Source organism: Mirounga angustirostris, unplaced genomic scaffold (assembly GCF_029215605.1).
Source record: "Mirounga angustirostris isolate CCGP_5_RB_7025 unplaced genomic scaffold, mMirAng1.0.hap1 SCAF_15, whole genome shotgun sequence".
In the NCBI taxonomy this organism is placed as follows: domain Eukaryota; kingdom Metazoa; phylum Chordata; class Mammalia; order Carnivora; family Phocidae; genus Mirounga; species Mirounga angustirostris.
This window is the reverse complement of record NW_026991723.1, coordinates 28,409,588-28,437,285: the sequence shown is the minus strand read 5'-3', so window position 1 is coordinate 28,437,285 and position 27,698 is coordinate 28,409,588. Positions and strand designations below refer to the sequence as shown.

The following is a 27,698-nucleotide window of genomic DNA, read 5'->3' as shown; positions in this document are numbered from 1 at the left end:
AAATTGGCATGAGACAGATTAACAGGAGAGAAAACCGAAGTTCTCTTACGTGCGCAGCGAGGCCCAGTAATGAGATGGAGCCCACGGAAGTGACCGAGGCTGCCGTTTTCAGACTTTTTAGACATAGAGACAACGGATTTGTGGGGAATTGACGGGACCAGGAAAACCTAACTCCGGGAGCTTCACTCAGGAAGGAATTCTGCACAGAATGTGGGCTGGGAGGGACATGAGGACCAAGGAACAGGGTTGTTCACCCAGCGTGCTGGGCTCCGAATCTCCCGTCTCTGGTGCCGAGACTGTCTCTGTCTCTGGGTATAGGGAGGGCACCTTCCACAGGGAGAGTTCTTGCCTGCTCTCGGGGAGGATGGGGGAGGAGCTGAGTGTCTGAGTGTCTCTCGAGTAACTTTTATTTATCAAAATCAGTGTGCCCAAGAGGTAGCTCACCCAGAGGGTGCCCCTTGGCCCCTCAGCCCTCCTGCTGCGACCGTGGAGAAAGCGGTCCCGAGGGAAGGGCCGGCCTGGCTGATCCCCCATAACCGGCTGCTGATGGCAGCCGGGCTATAACCCACAGGGACATCAGCAGATCCGAGTTGGAAGTGGAAGGCCTTCCTGAAGAGTAAAATGACAGTTCCAGTCTTGGAAGGTGGAAACGCTCTGGGGATGGAGGGTGGGGACGGATGGGGGTGACGGTGCCCTGCGCTGTGCAGGGAAATGCGGCTCGAATGAACAATCTTGTGCTATGTCTCTCTTACCACAGTTTTTTAAAAACGAAGTAAAAAAATCCGTAAACCTGAAACCTAAAAATAACCAGGTAACAGAAAAGCTTGCAGAGGAATGCACAGGAGTACCCGCTGTGTGTAGAGGATTCAGAAAAGCAGGGCTCCCAGGAAGGGCTGAGAGAGAGAAAAATGATAGATTGCTGTTTGGAAGAATTTGATATTTGTTATTTCAAAGAAAAATCTTAAAAGGGGTTATCATAGGGAAAAGAGATAAGAATTTTGTTTGGCTCTTTTCTCTTTTGTATGCTGTTCAGTTTTTTCCCCCCCAGTTTGAATCCATATATGGAATGGCGCCGTAGTCTTGTCAGAACTTTGGATTCTTGCGGACACTATCAGGCCAAGCTGTGTATTAGGAGCGGGGTTTTCTGACTCATTATCTCCAGACATCTGCTGAACACCTGTTGTGGATGCCAGCCCCCGGGCTCACAACAGGGACACAGAGACAGGTGACCACGCACCTGCTCACCCAGGCTGGTCACGGGGCTCGAGCCAACTGCCGCCTGAAAAATTGGCTCCTGGGGGCTATTTCCAGAGACTGTAGCTGTGCTTTGGGTGAGGTCAGACTTTATCTTTGCAACCAAAGGTCACGTGCTGCTGAGAGGCTGGAGCCTCAAATCCCTCAGGCCCGGGACTCAGAAGCTTCCAGAGCTGGGCCAGGACAGGGACGGGAGCGCAGGTTCCGGCGGAACACCCTGGAGGACGGAGGGTCAGGGAGGAGCCCCTGAAAGGGGGTTTTAAGGAGTAGTCAGCCCCCTCTCATGGCACCCCTGGAATGTGCTTGTGGCGGAGCCAGACATGCCCCAGGGGACAGCCGCTAATCTTTCAGAACCCGCAGCCTCAGAGGCTGGCTGGTGGTGACGGTAGGTCACAGGGCCAAGTCTCTGCTGCGAAAGGATGGGGAAGAGTGTGGGCGTGGGGAGGAGGGGCAGGAAAGAAGTTCCACAGGAACCTATAGCAGAGGTCCCCCGGGATGGGGCTGTGATGTGCCCTCACCGTTGGGGCTGATGTTTGGTGAGGGGGGCCTGCCCGGGGGCCCAAGACTGTCACTCCAGCCTGTGGGGCTCCTGCTGGGGGCACAGAGCAGGATCTGAGTTCAGCTCTTGGCGGATAATGTGCCTTGTCTCCTGAAATCAGAATTTTACAACTAAAAGGTAGTTACAGAGAGTTTGCTTCAACCTCAGTCTTTGGGGTCTGGAAACAAAGCGTTTAAGAGATTTAGACAAAATCCTACTACCAAATTATTAACAATTCACACTAAGTATCAGGCCATCTGCCCGCACCCGGGGGCCCGTTATTCTCCTGTGCTAAGTCTTTATATGGTAATGTAGCATGTATATGTGTATACTGTGAAAGTGTGTATGCATGTGCACATGTGTGTGTAAGTGCATACATGTGTGCATGTGTATGCATGTATGTAACTGTGTGTATATGATATACATATGTTTCTGTCATTGTGTGTATATGTGTGTGTTGTGTATAAATGTGTGTACATATGTGTGTCTCATGAGGTAAAGGATTCTCTGGCCCTGAAGACCTGTTCTCCTGGCCCAGAGCCTTGACCCTGACCGATTCATCCACGGGTGCCGGTTTCCCATGGTCAGGGAGACGAACAGAGCGGGGAGAGGACTGTCTTCCCTCACAGCTGGGGACTCTGTCTTTGTTGGAAGTGGGCAAACCGAAGTCCTTCCAAGCCTGTTCTCACTGGGGCTCAGACAACACCTTTGGCTTTCGGGGCAACTTGATACAATGGAAGTTTTATCCTTTTGTCTTTTTTTCTAGACATATTTTAATGTAACTGAAATCATGCAAAATGTACAATTGTATACACTGCTTATACACCTGCTTTTTTTTTTTTTTAAGCCTAACGCTAAGACAGCTGATTTTCAGTGTTATTAGAAGCTCTTCGGAAACATCAGTGTATATCCTGCGTATTCTGCGGTGCATATTCTGTGGTGTGACCGTGTCCTGATTCACGTACCTGTTCCTGACCTGAGAGGCTGAGGCATATCTCCCCATCATGAGTAAAGTTGGCATAAACATTTTTATGCACATTTTCTGTTTTTGTGTTTCTGATTGAACATCAAACTCCTTTTTCTTTGGTTTCTGTCACAGACAATTAAAATGCAAGGAGACAAGCCTTTGTTGCTGAGCATAGCATTACATGTGTGTTGCTCTAGATCTGGTTTTCTTTTTTCCTGGAAAAAACATTATTTTATTAGCCGTTGGACCCACCTTGTAATACTTTCTTACTACAGTTTTTGCTACATATCACAGCTTTCAGAATATCACTATTTGGGCACTAATGGAAAGAAAATCAATCTTTCCACCATCGTGAGAGATGAAAATCATTAGTTAATATATGGTTTTTGATAGTTTTGAAAACTTTCAGCTTCAAAGCTCATTAGTGGTAATGCCATATAAATATTTAAGATTATTTTTAAATCTGGGGGAATCTCTATCCAGTTTTTTTTTTTTTAAAGATTTTATTTATTTATTTGAGAGAGAGAGAATGAGAGAGAGCACATGAGAGGGGGGAGGGTCAGAGGGAGAAGCAGACTCCCTGCAGAGCAGGGAGCCCGACGCGGGACTCGATCCAGGGACTCCAGGATCATGACCTGAGCCGAAGGCAGTCGCTTAACCAACTGAGCCACCCAGGCGCCCTCTATCCAGTTTTTTTTAAACATATAATTTTAACATACAATGTTATATTAGTGTTGGGTGTGTAACATAGTAATTTGACAATTCTATACATTATCCGGTGTTCACCACCATAAGTGCACCTCATCTGTCACCACACAGTGTTATTACAATATTATTGACTATATTTCCTATGCTGTACTTCCCATCCCTGTGATTTATTTATTGTATAACTGGAATTTTGTCCCCCTCAATCTCCTTCATCTATTTTGCTCATCCTCCCACCCCCCTGTTCAGTGGCAAGAACTGGTTTGTTTTCTTTTTTATGAGTCTGGGTTACTGTTCTTTGTTGGTTTGTTCATTTGTTTTGTTTTTTAGATTCCACATATGCGTGAAATCATGTGATATTTGCCTTTCTCTGTCTGGCTTATTTCATTTAGCAGAATATCCTGTAGGTCCATTGATGTTGTCGCAAATGACAAGATCTCATTCTTTTTTACAGCTAAGTAATTAATATTCCATTGTATATATATGCCAAATCATTCATCTATCATTGGACACTTGGGCTACTTCCATATCTTTGCTATTGTAAATAATGCTGCAATAAACTAGGGGTGCGTATGTCTTTTCAAATTGGTGTTTTCATTTTCGTTGCGTAAATACCTAGTAGTGGAATTACTGGATTGTATGGTACTTCCATTTTTAATTTTGTGAGGAACATCCATACTGTTTTCCAGAGTAGTTGCACCAATTTCAATTCTACCCACAATGCATGAGGGTTCCCTTTTCTCCACATCCTTGCCAACACTTGTTTTTTCTTGTCTTTTTGATACCAGCCATTCTGACAGGTATGAGGCAATATCTCATTGCGTTTTTGATTTGCATTTCCCTGATGATCAGTGATGTTGTCCATATTTTCATTTGTCTTTTGGCCATCTGTATGTTTTCTTTGCAAAGATGTCTATTCAAGTCTTGTGTCCTTTTTTCATTCTGGTTATTTGTGGGGTTTTTTTATGTTGAGTTCTATTAGTTCATTATGTATTTTGAGTATTAACTCCTTACCAGATATGTAATTTGCAAAGGTCTTCTCCCAGTCAGTAAGTTGCCTTTCCATTTTGTTTATGGTTTCCTTCCCTGTGCAAAAAGCTTTTTATTTTGGTGTGTCCCAACAGTTTATTTTTGCTTTTGTTTTCCTTGCCTGAGGAGACCTATCCAGAAAAGTGTTGCTAAGGCTGATGTCCAAGAGATTACCGCCTATGTTTTCTTTTAGGAGTTTTATGGTTTCACATCTCAAGTTTAGGTCTTTAATTCATTTAGAGTGTATTTTTGTGTATGGTGTAAGAAAATGGTCCAGTTTCATTCTTCTGCATGTAGTTGTCTAGTTTTCTTGATGCAATTTATTGAAAATACTATCTGTTCCCCATTGTGTATTCCTGCCTTCCTTGTCCAAGATTAATTGACTGTATAAGTGTGGATTTATATTTGGGCTTTCTATCTGGTTTCACTGATTTATGTGACTATTTTTGTGTCAGTACCATATTATTGTCGTTACTATACATTTGTAGCATATCTTGAAATCTGGGACCCAAATACCTCCAGCTTTGCTCTTTCTCAAGATTGCTTTGGCTATTTAGGGTCTTTCGTGGTTCCATATAAATTTTAGGATTATTTGTCCTAGTTCTGTGAAAAATACCAGATATTTTGATAGGGATTGCATTAAATCTACAGATTGCTTTGGGTATTATGAACATTTTAACAATATTAATTCTTCAGTGCATGAGTATGGTATATTGTTTGTATTGTCTTCAGTTTCTTTCATCAGTGTTTTATAGTTTTCAGAGTACAGGTCTTTCACCTCCTTGGTTAAATTTATTCCTAGGTATTTCATTTTCTTTTTTGGTTCAATTGTAAATGGGATTGTTTTCTTTATTTCTTTTATGCTACTTCATTATTAGTGCACAGAAATGTCACAGATTTGTGTATATTAATTTTGTATCCTGTGACTTTACTGAATTTATTAGTTCTAATAGTTTTTTGGTGGAGTCTTTAGAGTTTTCTAAATAGAGTATCATGTCATTTGCAAATAGTGACAGTTCTATTTCTTCTTTACCAATTTGAATGCCTTCTATTTCTTATCTGACTGCTATGCCTAGGACTTCTGGTACAATGTTGAATAAAGTAGCAAGATTGGACATCTTTGTCTTGTTCCTCATCTTAGAGGAAAATCTTTCAGTTCTTAACCATTGAGTGTGATGTTAGCTGTGGGTATGTCATATCTGGCCTTTATTATGATGAGGTATGTTCCCTCTTAACCTACTTTATTGCAGTTTTTTTTTTACAAGTACAAGGTGTAAAATTTTGTGACATATCAAGTTTTCTCATCTACTGACTTATCTTAAATGCTCATTGAGGGGCACCTGGCTGGCTCAGTCAGTTAAGCATCTGCTTTTGGCTCAGGTCATGATCCCGGGGTCCTGAGATTGAGCCCCACATGGGGTTCCCTGCTCAGTGGGGAGCCTGTCTCTCCCTCTCCCTCTGTCCCTCTCCCTGTTTGTGCTCTCTCGCTCTCTCTCTCTCAAATAAATAAATAAAATCTTTTTAAAAAATGCTCATTGAATTAACAACGCTCATTAATCAGCTTCTCATGGTCGATGTCCTTCTTTGCCTGGTTTGAGGGTCTGAGTTTCTGTGAAGACTCCCCTCACTGAGGATGCAGCCTCCCTAGGACTCTGGGCTGTTCTCTGTGTGAGGCTCCCCTGTCTCCTGGCTCAGGTTCCCACTTCTCCAGCGTCCTCACATCCCCGGACCTGGGAGCCAGCCATCTAGCCAGGGCCCTGTCCACCTTGGCACTGGGAAACTACTAGGGGACCTTATCAGTCAACACAGGCTGTAAATAGTGAGGCCCACTAAAAACTTTTTCGTGTAGAAAACACTCATGCAAAACAGGTTATCTTGTGGAATGCTCTGATTTGTGGCCTTATCTAATTGCTTTCTCCTGGTGGCATTTAATTTATCCTCCATAAAGCAGAGAAAAGTGGAATAAAAGCTTGATTAGATTTCCATTCATCATTTGGCAAGAACATTATCCTGAAGATAAGAAATAAAAATAAATGTTACTATCTCCACCCCCAAAGGCTGCAGCATAAAGCTGGTATTCAATGAAAAGTAGCTTTTCATTTTACTGATGCCTGAACCCTGAGAGCCCTATTATGTGCCAGTGGTTCCCACACTTTGGGATGGTCATGGAATAGCAAAATTTCTTGAAGAACATGGGGGACTGGCACTTTGCTTTGCAAAGTAAGGCCAATTAGAGCAAAAACTGCCCAACACTATCACAGTCTCCCCTCCCGGAGCAACCCCCACCCCACCCCAATTTTGTTATGTGTGTTTTACCACACATACCACACATACCACACATACCACAAATGAAATTCAGCTTGCTTCCCAGTGAGCAGGTGAGTGTGGGAAGCTGTCTCGCCCCCTTCCTGGAAAAAGAACAAGAAACAATTTGGGCACAATGGCAGAGGGTCGTCTCAGGAGGGCAGTGCTGACCACCTGGGAGACTGGTGGGAGAGCAAGGCATGTCCAGCTCCCTGGTACGCTCCCTGGTACTGTCGTGTGAGTGTGACCACCGGCCAGGAGCTTCTGCTGCCCCACCCATCTGGATCATGAGCTCTGAGCAAGCCGGGGTGGAGCGGGCTGTGTATCTTATCTGCAGCAGTGTATTTCCTATCTGTCCCCTGCAAACACTTGTGCACTGTGTAGACTGTCCCAGGGTGCCTGGAGGAGGGTGCCGTGGGGTCACATTTCACCTGCATTCAACCAAACCCTGTGCTCTTGGGGGCCGGGCTCTCCTCCTGTTCAGGTGATCATTGACAGCAAGCCCTGACTGTTCTAGTAACAGTATTTGGCACAGCCTGGATTGGATTTGTGCCCAACTGCTTGGATTCCTCTGAGCACGCCACTGTGCAAATTATGGGGCATCAACTGAGAACAGTTCCCCTTTGCAACAGGAATGCACACAACTCAGGTGGAAGAGAGTGGGGCGTGGGGAAGGAGTTCTCCAGCCAGGATGCAGGAACCTGAAGCTGAGCACACATGGCTGACATGGAAAATATGTCTTAACCCATTTGAGGGACTGTAGTATTTTCTTTTTTTGTTTCTCAACCTTCAACTGTGTTAGTGGCTGAGTAGGATTGGAAGTTAAGTTGAGTCCACGGAAACTGAAGGATGAGCCTAAGGAGAAAGTGTAAACCTCAGTTCCCCAGTTTTCAGCAACCCTCTGCATTTCTTTCCAGTTCTGGGATGTAATTAGCCCCTTTCAGATTCAACCATGATTATAACCCTGCCCTTGGGAATAATTATTGTCCACACTGCCCAGAACTATCATATCCCTTTATCCTTCTTTTTTTTTTTTTTTTAAGATTTTATTTATTTATTTGATAGAGACACACAGCGAGAGAGGGAACACAAGCAGGGGGAGTGGAAGAGGAAGAAGCAGGCTTTCCACGGAGCAGAGAGCATGATGCGGGGCTCGATCCCAGGACCCTGGGATCATGACCTGAGCTGAAGGCAGACGCTTAATGACTGAGCCACCCAGGCGCCCCTCCCTTTATCCTTCTTAAAGTAAGTCTGACTGGGAGCCACCTTGCTAAATCTAGTTTCTTGCATTCTTCAGGGAGACTTTCCTGCTCCCCATGGCTGTGCAAGGGTACTGAGGTCTTAGGAACAGTCTGTGTTTGTGGCACTTGGTCATCCCAGAATCTGTGACCTGCTCCCCTCTTTGTTAAAGCTGTGCCTGAGAATTTTCCAGAGCCCACCCTCTCTAGACCAGCCTCGCACAGCATGAGTGCAAGCAGGCTACTGCCCTCAGCTTTTGAGAAACCCTGCCCCTCTCCCAGGGTTGGGGACACTCTCCTCCCCTCTTCTTCCCACTCCATAGGCAATGAACGCTTCATTCCTTGATGACAGCGATCTTAGGGGAGGTTTTCAGATTGGACCCTGAGATTAGGAAACCTTATCTTCTCTCTTCAAAGCTTGGCCCTCAGGACCCTTGTGGACTCAGGAATTATGTTTGCGATGTCAAAGGCTGAACGGTGACTCTTTCCTCTTTGCATTTCTGCTGTTCAAATTCTGATCTTTAAGACAAGGAAATCTCTAACTGTAGAGGGGACAAGTTCCTAGAAAAGGAACACAAACAAGAAAAGAACACTAAGATTTTCATTAATTATCGCTCTCCTTGCGTCACACATGACACAGATCTGCAGGTGGCTACAGGACCCCCTTTGGCATCTGATACAGTCTCCCCTGCCGGAGCAACCCCACCCCCACCCCAGGACCTGCTCTCGAAGAAATAACTCAAACATGGGGGTCTTCTGCTGGGGAAGAGGGTGGTGGCTCCTGCAGGGAGAAGAGAGGATCTCCCCAGAAGTCAGTGCACAGTCACAGATAAGGAAACGCTTTCCAGAAATGTTTAAATGGACACAGTGGCAGAGGGGAGGGAGTGTGCCTGGAGTAGTGACCCTGGGGACAGGTTTGGAGAGGCATGTAGTCCCTTGGACTGCAGTATAAACATTAACTATTGTCCTTTGCAATTCTCTCCCATTATCTTCGTTGACAGCCAGCCTTCAATCCCGGGTCTGGCACCGTTCTGCAACACTGCGTGCTGCCTTGTCTGGAGTTACAGCTCCTGAGACCAACTCCTGGCTCCCTGCTTACTGGCTAAAGAAGTTCCCAAACCTCTCTAAGTTTCAGTTCATTCACCTGTAAGATGAGATAAGGGTTTTTACAATGCTCAAAGGCCATCAGTCAAAGCATAGTGTTCCTGAGTGAGCCATAAATCCCAGTTGTCTACTGGTTTTAAGAAGCCACAAGGAAGTAGATTGGGACTTTGGATACTGTCTTTTCTTTTTTTTTTTCTCTTTAATTTCGCTTACCAGAACTTTCTAAAATTTTCATAATGATCACCTGTTTTTTTTTTTTTTAATTAAAAAAACTAAGGAGTAACAGAAGAAATTGCCAAAAGGACAATGGCCAAGATCCTTCTAAGAATCCTTAAAAACGGCCACTACCAAGTTGTTCATGAAAGCTCTAACGGGATGAGACAAGCCAGGGCAATGATGCATTATTGTCCCATCCCCAGGAACATGACATGGGACTATGTGACATTGTTGCTCATGAGCCAGGTAACTGTTCACTCATGTTTGCTGGCAAGTCCAGTTTGCCAGGACCAATTGGAAAGTGAATCCACTAAAGTGGAGAAAGTCATTTTTGACTTGCCTATTATGTTTCTGAGAACATGCAAGAGAAGAGGGGGAAGAACACCAGCTTCCCAGATGGATCGCCCATGAGCAAGGCTCACTAAGGTGAGTCCAGGAGGCAGCTTTGCATTTTGCCTGAAAATCTCCCCACAGTTGAACCATTTCAGCGCATCGTGCACATTTGGGGGCTCAACAAGCAGGGAACACAGGGCAGAAAGCCATGATGATGGAAGCTGGTTTGGTTGAGAGACTCCAAGGTCACCTTAGTCCTTGACTCTCAACGGACATTGAGCACAGAGCACCCGTGAGAGCGTGTTGGACTGGCTGCAGCTGAGAGTTGTGGCCTCGTGACCCTAATCCTCTGTCCATCTCTGCTGGTCCTAGGACCTCAGCTGCTCGGCCCTCCCTAGACCTCAAGGCCTTGTCACATGTTCTGTTATTTTCCTGTGTTGTCTGACAGTTCTGACAAATCTTCAGTGATATATCTTAAGATATGACCCCAACAAGGGTGTTTTGATGATAAGGGCCCTCTTAAATTCCAGAACATCATTAAGAATAATAGTAGTAGCTACATGCCAGAGATTATATGCTGACCACCATGTAATTTATCTTCTATAATCTTTTCAATACTTTCAGAAGTAATCATATGAAATCCAAAATGTCACTTCAACTGAGTACCCAAACTGCTTCTTAACACAGAACTTAATTGCAGTTTGAACCTATCCCACAAAGGTAATATTAACCTGTCAGCCAGGAAATTTTCATTCTGGTCCAGTGAGTCTGCCACTTAGGTCCTCTCCATCCCTCAAAGAGGTGAGGTGGAAACCTTGCTTTGTCCCCTAGAAAGAGGCATTGCCAGGAACAGTCCTTTTCTTTGGCTAATAACTCTCTGGCCACCACCTTCTTCTATAAAAACCTTCCATGTTTTACATCTCCTGGGAACACCTCTCTACCAGCTCCATGGGGCCCTGACTGATTCATGAAGTATTTCATAAAGCCACTTAGATCTCCAAATTTACTTGGTTGAATTTTGTTATTTACCAGGAAAAAGAATTTCCTCTGCCCTTTAAGGTCCTTCAAGTTGGACTAAGAATCTAATTGATCCAAGGCAGATTTACAGGAGAAAATCAAATTTAGCTTTGTACATACAGGGAATCCATATAAGCATGAAATTCTAAAGACGGGCAGGCAACACAGGGTTCACAGGACATCCAGAGATAAGGAGAAGGGTCAGGACTGGGAATACAAAGAGGAGGGAGACTGTTAGCTGGCAGGTGAAAGGAGATGTTGGAAAGCAAAGGTTGTCCTGTTGTACAGGTTAGTTTCTCAGGTAAGGAGGAATCTGTTAATGCCCTCTTCCTGCTAAGGCAGGCAGGTGAGGGAGAGGTAAAGAGTTTTTCCTAAATCAGCTGGGTTTTGGTTGCTTTTAACTCAAAAACAATCTTTATGCCAAAGTGGCCCATCTTAAGGCAGCCTGCCCTTGGCCCCTACACAATTAAAAAAATTTACTCCAAAACTTGATATTTAATCTACTTGTATTCGCAATTATGTGCAGATTACTTATAAAAACTTTATTAAGCATTAGACAAAGTCAATTTTATCCTAAGCTATTATGTTTTTTTAATTGATGAAAGATCTTATTCTTATAAGAATCTTATTCTTTGAAGGGGGGAAATCGGAGGGGTAGACGAACCAGGAGAGACGATGGACTCTGAAAAACAAACAGGGTTCTAGAGGGGAGGGGGGTGGGAGGATGGGTTAGCCTGGTGGTGGGTATTGAGGAGGGCACATTCTGCATGGAGCACTGGGTGTTATGCACAAACAATGAATCATGGAACACTACATCTAAAACTAATGATGTAATGTATGGGGATTAACATAAGAATAAAAAAAAAGAATCTTATTCTTATTCAACAACTTATTTAGCTAGTAAACTCAGGTAGAATTAAAAGTCTTTATATTTACTGTTGATAATTCTAAAGATGTGTTTGTGTTAGTTAAACCATCAGCCTTAAAGTAGCATTTATATCAAATAATTTTCTAGATCATGTGAACTTGAAAAGCACTTGGGTTAGTTTTTACCTTTTGGAGTTTTAGAATGCCCAATGCTTACTGTCACTTGCCTCCCAACCAACTAAATAGAGGTCTTCACAAGTTAATTTTGGCAATGCCATCCGAAGGTAGAAGCATTTACAACACATCTGTAGATGCCCATGAACATACAGAGAGTTGCAGATGTTATAGCTTCCATTGTAAAATCACTGTCATGAAATTGGTACAAAACACACTAGTTTTGTGGCATCTGGCTGGCTCAGTCAGTAGAGCATGTGGCTCTTGATCTCGGGTTTGTGAGTTCCAGCCCCATGTTAGTAAGAGAGAGTACTTAAAATATAAAATCTTAAAAAACAACAACTAACTTTTATGTTTGGATCTGTTTTTATTTTTCTGGTAGATGGAATAAGTTAAGGTTATTTGTCTAGAGGGCTAAAGTTTTTTTTGTTTTTGTTTTGTTTGTGGAGAAGACACTTAAGATTTGTATTTGTTGTTGGCAAATCAAGTTTTAAATGGCCTTGCCTTCCGTGTTTGGTTGGTAAGAATAATCTCCTTGGAATCTGCATTGTGAAGAGATGAGCCACGTAAGGAGCTCCTGGAGAAAATGAGTAGGACACTGAATGTTTATATTTTGAAGGCACAGGGAAAAAATACAAGCACTTTCTAGAAGGACTTTTGATCTCTTTGGGCCAGAACTTTTACGATACTTATAAGCCTTTTGGGATAAATAAGGGAGGTTTAGGGATTGGTAAAAAGGATTGGTGTTCTTTGAATTGTTTTTGCAACCAGACCTTCTGTCCTGTAAAGACTAGATTTGTAAAATAAGGACATCTGTTTTTAGTTTCTCAAAGAATGGACTTCTTGCTTTAATAATATCAAAGGACTGATGCGCCCATCCACCTGTGAGAAAGTCTTCCTCTGAGTAAATTTTGCTTAACAGAAAAGGCCTAAAAATTTAAAAGAGAAAAATGAGAACTAAAAAATTCTATCAGGCTCTAAATATCAGCTTTTAATTTGGCCAAATTTTTTATTATACAGTTATTAAAATTTTTAAAAATATATTGTCAGATCTTAGCCAGGAAAAACAGTAACACTTTCTGGCAATATTAAACAACATCATGGGCCCAAAAGATATCCTTCAAGAAGGTGTAAACAGTACTATTTTTACAAGATGTAGAACCACTCCCAAAGATAGCCCAAGAGAGAGCTGAGGCAGCTGGAAAGCCAAGTCACATTTTTAGGATGTAAAACCAGAGGGATGAGAGGAAACTAATTCCTGGACTTGGAAAGGAAGGGATAATGTGAATTTTTGTTTCCCTCTCTCACCTGGGCTCAGGAAGAATTGATTTAAAAATGTAACAAACAAAGAAACAAAGTCTGGAGACCCTGCCCAAGTTGGAGAAATGTTTTTACTCTGGCCCTCAGTTCAGTCCTTGACCAAGGATGACAAGCATCTTGGGAGGATTACCTGTCACCTCAGGCAGTTTCCTGTGAGGAGGTGAGTGTCTCTTCAGGTGGAAAGGCACCTGAGACGGGAAAGTAGCAGACGGAGCACTCAGGGAAGGGAGGATGGAGGAGCTGTAGGAGACAAGTCAGTCTTACAGACTTTGGTCTTTTTTTTTTTTTTTTTAAGATTTTATTTATTTATTCATGAGAGAGAGAGAGGCAGAGGGAGAAGCAGGCTCCCTGCTGAGCAGGGAGCCCGATGTGGGACTCGATCCCAGGACCCTGGGATCATGACCTGAGCTAAAGGCAGACGCTTAACCATCTGAGCCACCCAGGCGCCCGTACAAACTTTGGTCTTAAGCACCTGTCATGTTTCTAATTTTTCAATACCTTTTTGTAATGAATCTTTCAATGTGACTATTTTGGAATGTTGAAGGCTTTTGGAGGCTTCTTTGTATTAATTAAAGTAGGCATCCCATTCTGTGTATTTAGATTGGGAACCCTGACTTTTATACACTTCTTAAATGAACAGTCCTGTCCAACTGGAATATTCCCCATAATGGACACTGTAATTCTAGATTATTTTTAATAAAATTTTTTTTATCTTGCTAGATATCTGTACCTTCTGGGACTATAGTTCTTAGGCAGAAAATAAGCAGGTATGCCAGAAGGTACCATGCCTGATTAAAATGTAAGGATCCCAGTAGCTAAGGCTTTGGGTTTCGTGGGGCCAAGCTAATACCTAAGAGGGAGGTGCCATGGGGTTGAGGACTGTGTCATGTTTCACAGGGTACCAAGTTGCAGGGAAATCTTCTTGAGGCTGACAGGTGACCTAGTGTCCATCTAACCTGCTCTGTGACCACCTTATCCTAACCCAGGAGTCTGTTTGAGATGGCCAGAGATCTAGTAGCCTTTATTTTTTTTATTTTTTTAAGATTTTATTTATTTATTTATTTGAGAGAGAGAGAGAGAGAAACAGCATGAGAGGGGATAGGGTCAGAGGGAGAAGCAGGCTCCCTGCCGAGCCGGGAGCCCGATGTGGGACTCGATCCCAGGACTCCAGGATCATGACCTGAGCCGAAGGCAGTCGCTTAACCAACTGAGCCACCCAGGCGCCCTCTAGTAGCCTTTAAATGCTCAACCCATGCCCATCAATTTGTGAGGCTTTTTGGCTTCCAAGATCCTGCTAGCAATAACAGTTATGTACACAAAATAAGACAAACAAACATGTACCTTCATATATCAGCAGAACTGCGTCCTGGCACTAAGAAGGCCCTGTGAGCACCACGACCTATTCCCTTGAGGAGCTTGCTGAGGTTTTCCACATGGGGAATGTGACCTGAAAGGCCTGGGTTGGCTCAGGGCAGACCCTTCTGTCAGCTCAGTGGGGTTCCAGGCAAACATGCCAGCACCACTGGGCTCCTGGCATAACCTTCTGCAGCTCAAGCTGATACTCCCTGTAAAGGAAAGCCAACTAGATCTGGAGCTCCGAGGCAAAAATAGAGACAAAACAGAGCTCTGACCCAGAGGAGCTTACCCCCAGTGCTGAGGAAGGGGGAGAAGACCCAGAACTCAAAGGTTCGTGGGTACCACCCCTGTGTTTTCCTTGTTCTGAATGCTGCCGGGAGTTTACTCCACATCTGGTCCCTGCCACCAAATCAAAATTCAACCAAGTAAATCTGAAGATCTCATTGGCTTTATGAGAGGATTCATGAACCAGACAGCATGCCATCTAGCAAGTAGAAGGGAACTCAGCTGAGCTAAACAAAAGAAAGGTTTTAAAAACCAGAGAAAAAGCATAAAAAGAAGAAGAAAGGACTTTATTTGCAAGGAATGCATTGTTTGGAGCAGGTGGCCCTGCTCAGGGGAGCAGAAGAGTCTCTCAGCCAATTCCCCAGATGGGCCAGGAAATTCCATGTTGGCTCTTTCAAGGTTACATTGCTGGAAGTTGAACCTGAAATTGGGTTAGGTACTAAGTCTTGGTTTCCTGAATTTGGGCCTTAACCTAAGTGACCCCAGTTTGGGCCTGTGGATTTCTTTCTCACAGCCCTCACAAGAAAGCGGTATGGAATGAGCCCTCCTCTGTGTTAATGCCTGCCATGTAGTGCATTCAGTCCACAAGACTCCTCTGAGGAAAACAGAATCACTGCCCCACGTCCTCCATGAGGAAACTGAGGCTGAGGGTGCTGGGGAGCCTGCCGGGGGTGGGAGGGCCCAGCCACGAGCTGCAGAATGCCCGAGCTGGCCCCGACCTGACTCCCAACCCCTGTATGGAATCCCTTTGACCCCTGCCCTCCTTGAGCAGAGAAGTGCTGGAGACCTGGTGTGAGGAGGATCACGGGGGTGGGCGGGACGGGTCTCAGGGGCATGGGTCCGGAGAAGGAGGCTGTGACCCACTGTCTAGACGTGTGGAGAGCAAAACTGATCTTCAGAGGGCAAAATCATGGTCTCCTGATGAATACTTTTTTGCTTAAAATAGCATCTTTCTTAAACTTATTTAAATTAAATCTCAAGAAAAGCACATTGGATACTGAGGAAAATAATAATCCATAATGCAGAGAGTGGGGAGGAAAAAGCAGTTTCTACATTCCACCTTTCCTCATTTTATTAAACCATATTTTTCTGGAAATAAAGCATTTCTGTTGGCTTTGAGAAGGAAGAAGAATCTCTGCCTAATGGAGACAGGAAGAGGAGAATTACAGAATACCATGCCTTCCCTGGACACCACTCTGTGTGTCCCCTTTCTTTCCATGGATTTGGGCACGTGTTTGGGGATTGCCAGGCCACGCCAGATTCTTCCAAGAGCAGAGGCATCCCATCCTGAAACAGTGCTAATAAATCTGTCTGTGGGCTCTGTTTCCTCCACTTGCCCCCACCTTTGTCTGGAATAATCAGGGACCGCTAGACTAGATTATGGTGTTCTCAATCCTCAGGGAGATTTTAACCCACAATTCTAGGACTGAAGGACATGCAGGCTGAGGCTGAAAACCTACTTGGGCCTCCCTGTGACTTCTATTCAGGAGCCACCTGCCAGAGCATGAATTTGGGGTACTAAGTTGATCTGGATCCCCAGAGAAGGTATGGACCTCCCCTCAGCACTGTCCCTGGTCCCCCAGCTTCTCCTCCTCCAGGTCAACTGACTCACGCACCACTTGTCCAAGTGCCTTGTCACCTTCCAGTAGGCCCAGAGTCAGAAGTTCTGCACACAGGCAGACGGAGTCAATCACAGTGTAGACACGTGGGGGGTAGGGTTGGCCCTGGGATAACCAGGGCCTTCCATGCAAAGCCTGGGACCCTCCCCCAACCTGGGAGACCCCTAGACTTGCACCTGTGACTGGGTCAGAGTAGCTGTAACTGCCACAGCTGAAGCCAAGGCCGGTCCTGAGGGGCGGAGCCGGTCCCCAAACCAGCTTGGCCACCGCATTTTGGGTCAGAGGTTCAGGGCTCGCTGGAGGTACTGTCCTCAGGCTCAGCCCCATCGTACACCCCACCTGCAGGGTTACAGGACGGTTAGTGCTACGTGTTCCCGTTCACATGCCCCGGAAGCGGCAGGGGGGTCGCAGGGCGGGGAGCGGGGCAGCGGGCCCCCTGCACAGGCCACACCCTCAGCCTTCCTCCACCGCCCCGTGGAAACCCTCGGGAGGATCAAGTCCCTGTTTGGACTCCACCTTAGCGGCTCTAACATCGCGGAAGAAAGGAGCAGGGCTTTTTAGGTGGTTTGGTCTAAGCAGAAACCCGTGTGTTTTCCCTTCCTAGGTTTTGGAACATGCATCCTTCTCTCCTCCTGGCTGCCCTGTGCTTGGGAACAACCACAGCTGCTCCAGAAGCCGACCAGAGCTCAGATGCGCGCTGGTCCCGGTGGAAGGCGGCGCACGGGAAGCTGTATGACGAGGTGGGTAACCGCTGCGGCGTCCAGTGAGACCCCCAGGGGATGTTCTGTGCTGGTGCGAGCTCACAGCAGAGAGTAGCTGCTTGAGGCCGCTCTAGCCGAGGCGGTCAGCGGGGCACCGTGACTGCACAACGGTGGGGGCGTCTGTCCCGCTGCGTGGTTGCTGGAGAGCAGCTCCCGGAGCGTCCGCGCAGCCCTGGTCAGGGTTTCCCGTCCTCTCTGTCAGCGCATCCGTTTGGTGCAGGTGAGTTGGTTTTAAATAGAAACAAAGATGATGGGTTATATGTCTTTCTGCAGAATGAAGAAGGATGGAGGAGAGCAGTGTGGGCAAAGAATATGCAAATGATTGAACGGCACAATCAGGAATACAGCCAAGGGAAACACAGCTTCGCGATGGCAATGAACGCCTTTGGTGACCTGGTGAGGGTGGCATGGATTGCTGAATGTTTCGTGCGTCCTGTCCTCAGTACTTTACCAAAAAATCTGCTGCTTGTCAACATTCTATTTCCTTTTCCTTGAAGACCAGTGAAGAATTCAGGCAGGTGATGAATGGTCTTCAAATACAGAAGCATGAAGAAGGGAACGAGTTTCAAGCGCCTCCCTCTGCTGAGACCCCCTCCTCTGTGGACTGGAGAGAGAAAGACTATGTAACCCCTGTGAAGGATCAGGTGTGACAATATGCAGCAGGTCATCCTCAGGAGTAAAAGCGAAAGGAATCAGTGTCCTTGCTGTGGTCGGCTGAGAAACATGTACAGTTGTCTATGTTTTAAAAGAGTTTTCAGATGTGGGGGCTGTTGTCAAATCTTGCTATTGGTTTTGTAGACTGAGAGCTTTTTAATTTGGTTTCAGGGTTTTTGTGGCTTGTGTTGGGCCTTTCATGCAACGGGTGCCCTCGAAGGACAAATGTTCTGGAAAACTGGCAAACGTTCTTGCACTGAGTGAGCAGAACCTGGTGGACTGCTGTCTGTCTAGAGACCACGAGGGCTGTAGCAGTGGCCTGATGGGTAACACCTTCCCCCAGTATGTGAAGGACAACAGAAGCCTGGACTCAGAGGAATCCTATCCATACCATGCACAGGTAAATGGAGCTCCTTATCTTACTATCAAAGTTGAACATTTTCAGGGAAAAGAGATATCATATTTACTATTCACATTCTAGATTGTAGCCTTTGTATCTGCAAACTCTGAGAACTGTCCTTAAAATGTATTAGTCTTGCACAGTTCTCTGCTTCCATCCTTACCACATTGCTGTTCCTACGGCTATGATATGCGCTGATATGCATACTGTCCCATATAGGGTACAGATGTCTCCAGAATGAAAAACTTCTCAGGGACAGGTAGACCAAGAATTTCTTATTTAAATAGAAGCCTGCAAGGGGAGGGGAGTTAAGGTGGCGGAGGAGTAGGGGGACTCTAATTTGGTCTCATCCCTCGAATACAATTAGATAGTTATCATATCATTCTGAAGACTCAAGAAATCAATTGGAGATCTGAGAAAACAGTTGCTGCAAGTCTATAAGTAGGAAAGCGACCACTGTTTGCAAGGTAGGAGGCACGGAGACATGAATCCAGGGTGGTATATATGGTAGGATACGGCGGAGGGGAGGGAGCTGGCTTAAGGAGGCTACTGGAGCAGAGCGCAAAATCAGGACTTCTTAGAAGTTTGTTACAGTGGGGGATGTCCCTGGCTTAAAGAAACTCAGGTGGGGAAGCGGGGCAGAATCGCAGGTGGGACAGCGTGGTCTCAGGATCCCCGGGGTCACAAGAAGAATGGGGCTGATAGTGCGGCAGAATTCCCAGGGATGGGGGCGGGGAAGCCGGCTGCAAACAGGGAGTCCAGGCTCCAGCATTCAGCTCTCTGTTGCCATAAACTGGGAACCGTGGCTGGGTGGGGCGACCGCTCTCTGAGCAGGGGCCCAGCAAGGGGCCAAACTGGTGTGAGACTCCCCTCCCTCCCCCGGAGGAGAGGCGCAGGTGTGCCCTGTAGGAGTCCTGTGCCTGAGATAGAAATACTCGGTCACAGGCTGAGTGAGCACAGAGTTCTGATGGAAACCAAGGAGACAAGAGTGATTGTTTGCTTTTCTGTGAGGGCTCACTGAAGAGTGAGGGGTGTGAACTTTGAGCTCCCGGGCTAGAGATCAGGGTGCCACCGCTGCCTGCGCCCCCCGCCCCCCCTCAGTGCTGAAAGCCTGCAGGGAGCAAAACAGCGCCGCCTAGTGGAGTCTGGAGCCGCTTACACTGAGTCCTGCCTCCCAGTGCCCGAGAGAAGCGTTGCCAGTAGGGCAAGGGCACTTGAGAATCAGAGCAACAGGCCCTTCCCCAAGAAGACCAGCAGGAACAACTGGCTAGCACCGAGTTTACCCATCATAGAGAACTGCAAAGCTTCAGCTCCTCGGGAAAGTAGTATATAGCATTCTTTGAATTTTTGTTCTTTGTCTTTTAGTATTAATGTTTCAGTTATTTTCTTATTTTTTCAATTATTTTTTGTATTTTTAAAATTTTTATATATACTTTCTATATGTAATTTTTTGTTTCATTTCATTGTATTTTATTTTATTTATATATATATTTTCTTTCTTATTTTGGGATCTAGTTTCTTTTAACAAGCAGACCAAAATATACCCAGTATATAGTGGTTTTTTTTTTTTTCTTTCTGTTGTTGTTATTTTTTTTTTTCTCTTTCTTCTTTTCTTTTCTGGACAAATGACAAGATGGAGAAATTCACCCCAAAAGAAAGAATAGGAAGTAGTACTCACTGCCAGGGACTTAATCAATATGGACATCAAGTAAGATGTTTGAACTGGAATTTAAAACAGTGATTATAAAGATACTAGCTGGATTAGAAAAAAGCATAGAAGACTCTAGAGAATCCCTTACTGTAGAGATAAAAGAACTAAAATCTAGTGAGACCGAAATTAAAAATGCCATTACTGATATGCAGTCCCAAGTGCAAGGATGAACAAAGCAGAAGAGCCATTCAGTGATATAGAAGATAAAATGATGGAAAGTAATGAAGCTGAAAAGAAGAGGGAAAGAAAACTATTAGATCACAAAGGTAGACTTAGAGAACTCAGCAATTCCATAAAGTGAAATAATATCCATATTATAGGAGTCCCAGAAGATGAAGAGTGGGAAAAATGGGCAGAAAGTTTATTTGAACAAGTTATAGCTGAGAACTTCCCTAATCTGGGGAAGGAAACAGACATTCAAGTCCAAGAGGCACAGAGAACGCCCCTCAAAAATCAACAAAAATAAGTGAACACCTTGACATAGTGTAGTGAAAATTCAAAACTACGAAGATGAAGAGAAAATCCTGGAAGAAGCTGAGGACAAGAGGTCCTTAACCTACAAGGGTAGTCACATAAGGCTGGCAGCAGATCTGTCCACAGAGACCGAGCATGCCAGAAAGACAGCATGATATATTCAACATGCGAAATGGGAAAAATATGCAGCCAAGAATATATTATCCAGCAAGGCTGTCATTCAGAATAGAAGGAGAGAGAAAGAATTTCCCAGACAAATGAAAACTAAAGGAATTTGTGAACACTGAAACAGGCCTGCAGGAAATACTAAAGGGGATCCTTTGAGTGGAGAGAGAACCCCAAAGTGACAAAGACCAGAAAGGAACAGAGAAACTCTACAGGAACAGTGACTTTACAGGTAATACAATGCCACTAAATTCACATTTTTCAATAATTACTCTGAATGTAAATGGACTAAATGCTCCAATCAAAAGACATAGGATGTCAGAATGGATAAGAAAAAAAGACCCATCGATATGCTGCTTATAAGAGACTCATTTTAGACCCAAAGACACCTGCAGATTGAGAGTGAGGGGGTAGAGAACTATTTATCATGCCAGTGGACATCAAAAGAAAGCTGGAGTAGCAATCCTTATATCAGACAAACTAGATTTTAAACCAAAGACTGTAATAAGAGGTGAAGAAGGATACTATATCATAATAAAGGGCTCTATCCAACAAAAAGATCAAATAATTGTAAATATTTATGTCCCTACTTGGGAGCAGTCAAATATATGTCAATTAATAACAAAATTAAAGAAACTAATTGATAACAATACAATAAAAGTAGGGGACTTTAAAACTGTGGAAAGAGCCAAGATGTCCATCGACAGATGAATGGATAAAGAAGATGTGGTATATATATATACAATGGAATATTATGCAGCCATCAAAGGAATGAAATCTTGCCATTTGCAACGACGTGGATGGAACCGGAGAGTGTTATGCTGAGCAAAATAAGTCAATCAGAGAAAGACATGTATCATATGACCTCACTGATATGAGGAATTCTTAATCTCAGGAAACAAACGGAGGGTTGCTGAAGTGGTGGGGGGTGGGAGGGATGGGGTGGCTGGGTGATAGACACTAGAGAGGGTGTGAGCTATGGTGAGCACTGTGAATTGTGCAAGACTGTTGAATCACAGATCTGTACCTCTGAAACAAATAATACATTATATGTCAAAAAAAAAAAAAGAAGAAGAAGAAGAAGATAGCAGGAGGAGAAGAATGAAGAGGGGGAAAGCAGAGGGGGAGATGAACCATAAGAGACAATGAACTCTGAAAAACAAACTGAGGGTTCTAGAGGGGATGGGGGGGTGAGGATGGGTTAACCTGGTGATGGGTATTAAAGAGGGCACGTTCTGCATGGAGCACTGGGTGTTATGCACAAACAATGAATCATGGAACACTACATCAAAAACTAATGATGTAATGTATGGTGATTAGCATAACATAATAAAAAAAAAAGTAGGGGACTTTAATACCCCACTCACAGCAATGGACAGATCATCTAAGCAGAAGATCAGCAAGGGAACAAGGGCTTTGAATGACACACTGGGGGGGCACCTGGGTGGCTCAGTCTGTTGGGCATCTGCCTTTGGCTCAGGTCATGATCCCAGGGTCCTGGGATTGAGCCCCACATCGGGCTCCCTGCTTAGTCAGGAGTCGGCTTCTCCCTCGCCCTCTGTGCACGTGCTCTCTCTCTTTCTTTCTTGCTCTCGCTCTCTCTCTCAAGTGAATAAATAAGATCTTAAAAAAAAGAACAACACACACTGGACCAGATAGACTTCACAGATATATTGAGAACATTTCATCCTAAAGTGGCAGAATACACATTCTTCTCAAGTGCACAGGAACATTTTCCAGAATAGATCACATACTGGGTCACAAATGAGGTCTCACCTGGTACCAAAAGATTCATATCATATTATGCATATTTTCAGACCACAATGCTATGAAACTTGAAGTCAACCACAAAAAGAAATTTGAAAGGACCACAAATACTTGGAGGTTAAAGAACATCCTACTAAAGAATGAATGGGTCAATCAGGAATTTAAAGAAGAATTTTAAAAATACATGGAAGCAAATGAAAATGAAAACATGACAGTTTAAAACCTTTGGAATGCAGCAAAGGTAGTCCTAAGAAGGAAGTATACAGCAATACAGGACTTCCTCAATAAGCAAGAAAAATCTCAAATACACAACCTAACTTTACACCTAAAGGGGCTGGAAAAAGAACAGCAAATAAAGCCTAAATCCAGGAGGAGAAGAGAAATAAAAAAGATTAGAGCAGAAGTCAATGATATAGAAATCAAAAAAATAGTAGAACAGATCAATGAAACTAGGAGCTTGTTCTTTGAAAGAATTAATAAGACCAAGGGGTGCCTGGGTGGCTCAGTTGGTTAAGCGTCTGCCTTCAGCTCAGATCATGATCCCAGGGTCCTGGAATTGAGCCTTGTGTCAGGCTCCCTGCTCAGGAGGAAGTCTACTTTTTCCTCTCCTTCTGCCCCTGCCCCTGCTCATGCGCACGCACCCTCTCTCTCTCAAATAAATAAATAAAATCTTAAAAAAATAAAAGAATTAATAAGATTGATAAACCCCTAGCCTGATTTATCAAAAAGAAAAGAGAAAGGACCCAAATAAACAAAACCATGAATGAAAGAAGAGAGATCACAACCAACACCAAAGAAGTACAGACAATTCTAAGAGAATATTATGAGCAGTTATATGCCAACAAATTAGGCAATGTGGAAGAAATGGATAAATTCCTAGAAACATGTAAACTACCAAAACTGAACAGACCCATAACCAGCAAAGAAATTGAGTCAGTAATCAAAAATCTCCCAACAAACAAAAGTCCAGGGGTGGATGGTCTCCCATGGAAATTCTACCAAACATTAAAAGAAGAATTAATATCTATTCTTCTGAAGCTGTTTCAAAACATAAAAATGGGAGGAAAACTTCCAAACTCATTCTATGAGGCCAGCACTACCTCGATCCCAAAACCAGACAGGGGAATTACAGACCAATATCTCTGATGAATATGGATGCAAAAATTCTCACCAAGATACTAGCTAATAGGATCTAACAGTACATTAAAAGGATTATTCACCATGACCAAGTGGAATTTGTTCCTGGGCTTCAGGTGTGGTTCAGCATCCACAAATCAATCAATGTGACATACCACATTAATAAAAGAAAGGATAAGAACCATATGATCCTCTCAATAGATGCAGAAAAAGTACTTGACAAAAGACCAGAATCCTTTTCTGATAAAAACCCTCCATCATGTAGGGATAGAAGGAGTATACCTCAACACCAAAAAAGCCATATACAAAAGACCTACAGTGAATATCATTCTCAATGGGGAAAAAGTGAGAGCTTTCCCCCTAAGGTCAGGAACATGGCAGGGATGTCCACTCTCACCACTGCTATTCAACATAGTATTAGAAGTCCTAGCCTCAGCAATCAGACAACAAAAAGAAATAAAAGGCATCCAAATCAGCAAAGAAAAAGTCAACTTTCCCTCTTCTCAGATGACATGATACTCTATGTGAAAAACCCAAAATACTCTACCCCAAAGTTGTTAGAATTCATACAGGAATTCAGCAAAGTCACGGGATACAAAAATCAATGCACAGAAGTCTGTTGCATTTCTATACAGAAGCAATGAAGCAGCAGCAGAAGAAATCAGTTGCACCAAAAACCATAAGATACCTAGGAATAAACCTAACCAAAGAGGTAAAAGATCTGTACTCTGAAAACCATAGAACACTTATGAAAGAAACTGAGGAAGATCACAAAGAAATGGAAAAACACTCCATGCTCAAGGATTGGAATAACAAATATTGTAAAACGTCTATGCTACCTAGAGCAATCTATATACATTCAATGCAATCCCTATCAACATACCACCAGCATTTTTTACAGAGCTGGATCAAACAATCCTAAAATTTGTATGGAACCAGAAAAGACACCGAAGAGCCAAAGGAATGTCGAAAAAGAAAACCAAACCTGGAGGCATCACAATTCCGGACTTCCAGCTCTATTACAAAGCTGTGATCATCAAGACAGTATGGTACTGGCACAAAAACAGACACATAGATCAATGGAAAAAATGAAGAGTGATATTCTTCTGGTCATGAATATTCAAGAAGAGAAAGAGATACTCTTCTGTCCAAGATTCTTCCAATTGGACTAAGAATTAAATTTACATGAGACATTAGTAGGAGGAAAAAAAACCAGTTTTATTATGTGCACACAAAGGCACAATAATGAAATTGAGACCTAAAGAAATGACTGAGGCAGGCAGATTTTATACATTTTAGGCCAAGAGACAAAAATTTGTGAGGAATTAAGAGGATAAAGAAAACAGAGGTTTGAAAGCTTTAATTAATAAGGAATACTAAGTGGAGTTTGGGGCTGAAGTAGTAGATGAGTAAAACAGTAACAAGATTTGTTTCTACAGCTTTCTTGGCTTTGGAGTTCCATCTTTGGTGATAAGAATGTCTTCTTCTTGGTATAGGGAGGTTACTGTTCATCTGGGTGATTTATTTTCTCCTTTTAGAGGAAGGTCCTTGTACTGGTTGTTTCCCAAGAAGCTTTAATTCAAAATGCTCACTATGCCATTGGGTCATATTTTGGGCACCCTGCCCTTGGTCCCCTAAAATATTATATCTTGCTGTCCATCCATCTCTCTTGCTCAGTCCACCAGGTGATCACATGGCAAGAACCAAGACCAGTCCGGGTTCTTTTGCATTACCCAGGTGTTGACAAGGCCAAAAGTCTGATGGATTAGTTAATGTGCCAGGGTTTGGTAAACTGGCACAAGGGAAGGTTTGGCCTATGCATGACCTGTTGAAAAGAGAAGGTTAGCAAAAACAGGACAGAGGTTGCAAAGGAGCCCACAGTGGGAACTTGGAGAAGAGAAGCAGGATAGGTTGAGATGAGCACTCTCCAATCAGCCTTGTATTAAATGAGTTTTAAATGTGGGAAAAATATTAAAAAGAAAGTGATTTTTCTTTCTTTTTTAACATCAGAAATCGATAAGAAAAAGGTGGAGTAGGTGAAAGAGAAATTTCTTGACCTGTGATCTTGGGAAAAGCTGTTCTCATCATATTGCAGGCCAGAAAAGAGGTGGACAGATGCTCAGGAGAGACCCGTGTCAAAACATGAGCCAGACCCATGTCAGCAGGACAGACCTCTAGTTTCATACACAGAAAATGTGGTCCTTCTGGTGGCCGAATGAAGTTGTTTCAGAAGCTTTGATGGTGAAGACTAAAGACTTCAGTAAAAAACCTTCCACTTTTCTGAAGATCCTTAACAGCTCATGCTTTAGAGCTGTGTTTCCCAAACTAGCATGCCTCAGAATCACCTGGAAGCTTTCTGGAGGCCCAGAGTTTCTGATTCCATAGGTCTGGTTGGGGAGACAAGTATTTGTACTTCTAACAAGATCCCAGAGGATGCTGATGCTGCTGGTCCACTTTGAGGATCTGCTACAGAGCCTGGTTCTCCGAATCCATATGTGGCAGGAATTAGAAATAAGGCCAATTTATTGAACATGTCTAAGTCAAATAAAAATGTAATTAGTTGTAAAAAAAAAAGCTATTAGAAACAATGCAAGACTGTGAAAATAAAGACAAATTATTAGAGGGAACATGACACTTTTAAAGAAGGGTAAGGTTTGGTTTTACGGTGAAGTCATTAGGATATTACTCGCCAAGGGCAGACTGGCCCCACATTCCGTGATAGTGTTGAGAAGGACATTGTTCTGATTCCTATTTACATAATCACCAGTGTGTCTTCATAATTTTAAAGGTATTTCCTTCACCTCCATTACTTTGCAATTCTCTGGAATTTTCTGCTCAGCAGGAAATCTCTATGCGATATTTCTGGACCAGACTTTTAGCCAAAATCCACTGGCATCTAGAGAGAACAAAGCATCTAATTAAACTGCAGAAGTAGCTGTGCTAGAAAACAGAGAGTGGGGAATCGAATGGCTCAGCCAACACTTCATATTTAACCCTTGCACACCCAGCTCCACGCTCCTTGGGCATAACAGGCGATGGGAAAGTGAGTTGGAGTCTCAACCTGTCACATTCGTCATAGCTACTTGCCGTGGTCTGTGGAGCTGCATCCATCTGGCTCTTCCGATTTGAAAAGAGTCGTTTGAAGTCTGCCCACTCGCCTCTCCTTCCAAGCTCCTGTCACATCTGCCGTCCACAATGATGTTAGGGTCCAGAGCCAGCCCCAGTGCTTGTCCAGAATTCTCTCCCATCCCTGAAGGCTTTGCTGTGAAGTCAGAACCCCAGATGAAGGTGGGAAAAGAATGGAGCGTGCCTCTTCTCCTCCCCACTCCCCAACTCAGCTCCTCACAGCCGAGTCCAGAGGTTTGCTACTTGTTTTTCCAAATTAATCAGATTTGATTCAGTTGCCTTTTAGAGCACAAGTAATTTCTGTCACAAGGCAAAATTTCACACATGAGGGTGGGGGGCAGCCTGTTTATGAGCCCCCTGTCCTGGTCTATGGGACTCTGGGTGAGGGGCTCGGGGGCTCGGGGGTGAAATGCAGAGCCCGTTCCCCTCTGTCTGGGGCAGCCACCCTCCTCCCCACTAACCAGCCTCAGGCAGCAATGTGACCCCAGTGTGGCCAGAGCTTCCAATTTCAAACAAGAAGCCAAATACCCAACTATTTGGGGGAAAACTATTGAGTTTTGAATGTTGGCAGCCAATCCAATTTTCTTCCCCCCCTCCCCCAACGTTATGTCTCTGAGCCCCAGGTTACTTCTCTCTGAAGCGAGTTTATGGCACAGCCTCACAACATTGTGAGAATCCAGTGAGATGATATGTGTTACCTCCCCAGGGGACTGGCCATGTCTCTGTGCTGACCGAAGCTGGGGCAGCTCCTTTGGTGCAGAGCCAACATCCTCCTGACAGAATCTTCTGTCATTGACCAAGTCTCCCTAAGTAGGGGCTGAAGGACGCTGCTACACAGTCACAGGTATGGATAATCCCCCCCAGGCATGTTTTATTAAGAATCTGCTTCCAGAATCTTCGAGTTAGAGAAAATTGACCAGAAGGAAGATGGATGGAGACATAACTTCTGAGGGGTGAGGGTTGAACAGCAAATAACATTTCTCCCTCCCGGAAGCCATGTGTCAGTTGATGTGTGGCTGGTTTGGTGTAGCTCCTGAGTTCCTGGGGCATAATCTTCTTCATATTTATGAGGACTTACAAAAAATAGATTTCCTTGTCTGTACCTCATTGTCAACTTCTGTCTGTCTGTCTGTCTGTCTTTCTCACACACACACACACACACACACGGTCTCATTCC

General features: G+C 44.0%; 1 pseudogene; it reads left to right on the top strand.

Moving 5' to 3' along the window:
• LOC123842361 (procathepsin L-like) lies at window positions 1–27,698 on the top strand (annotated as a pseudogene).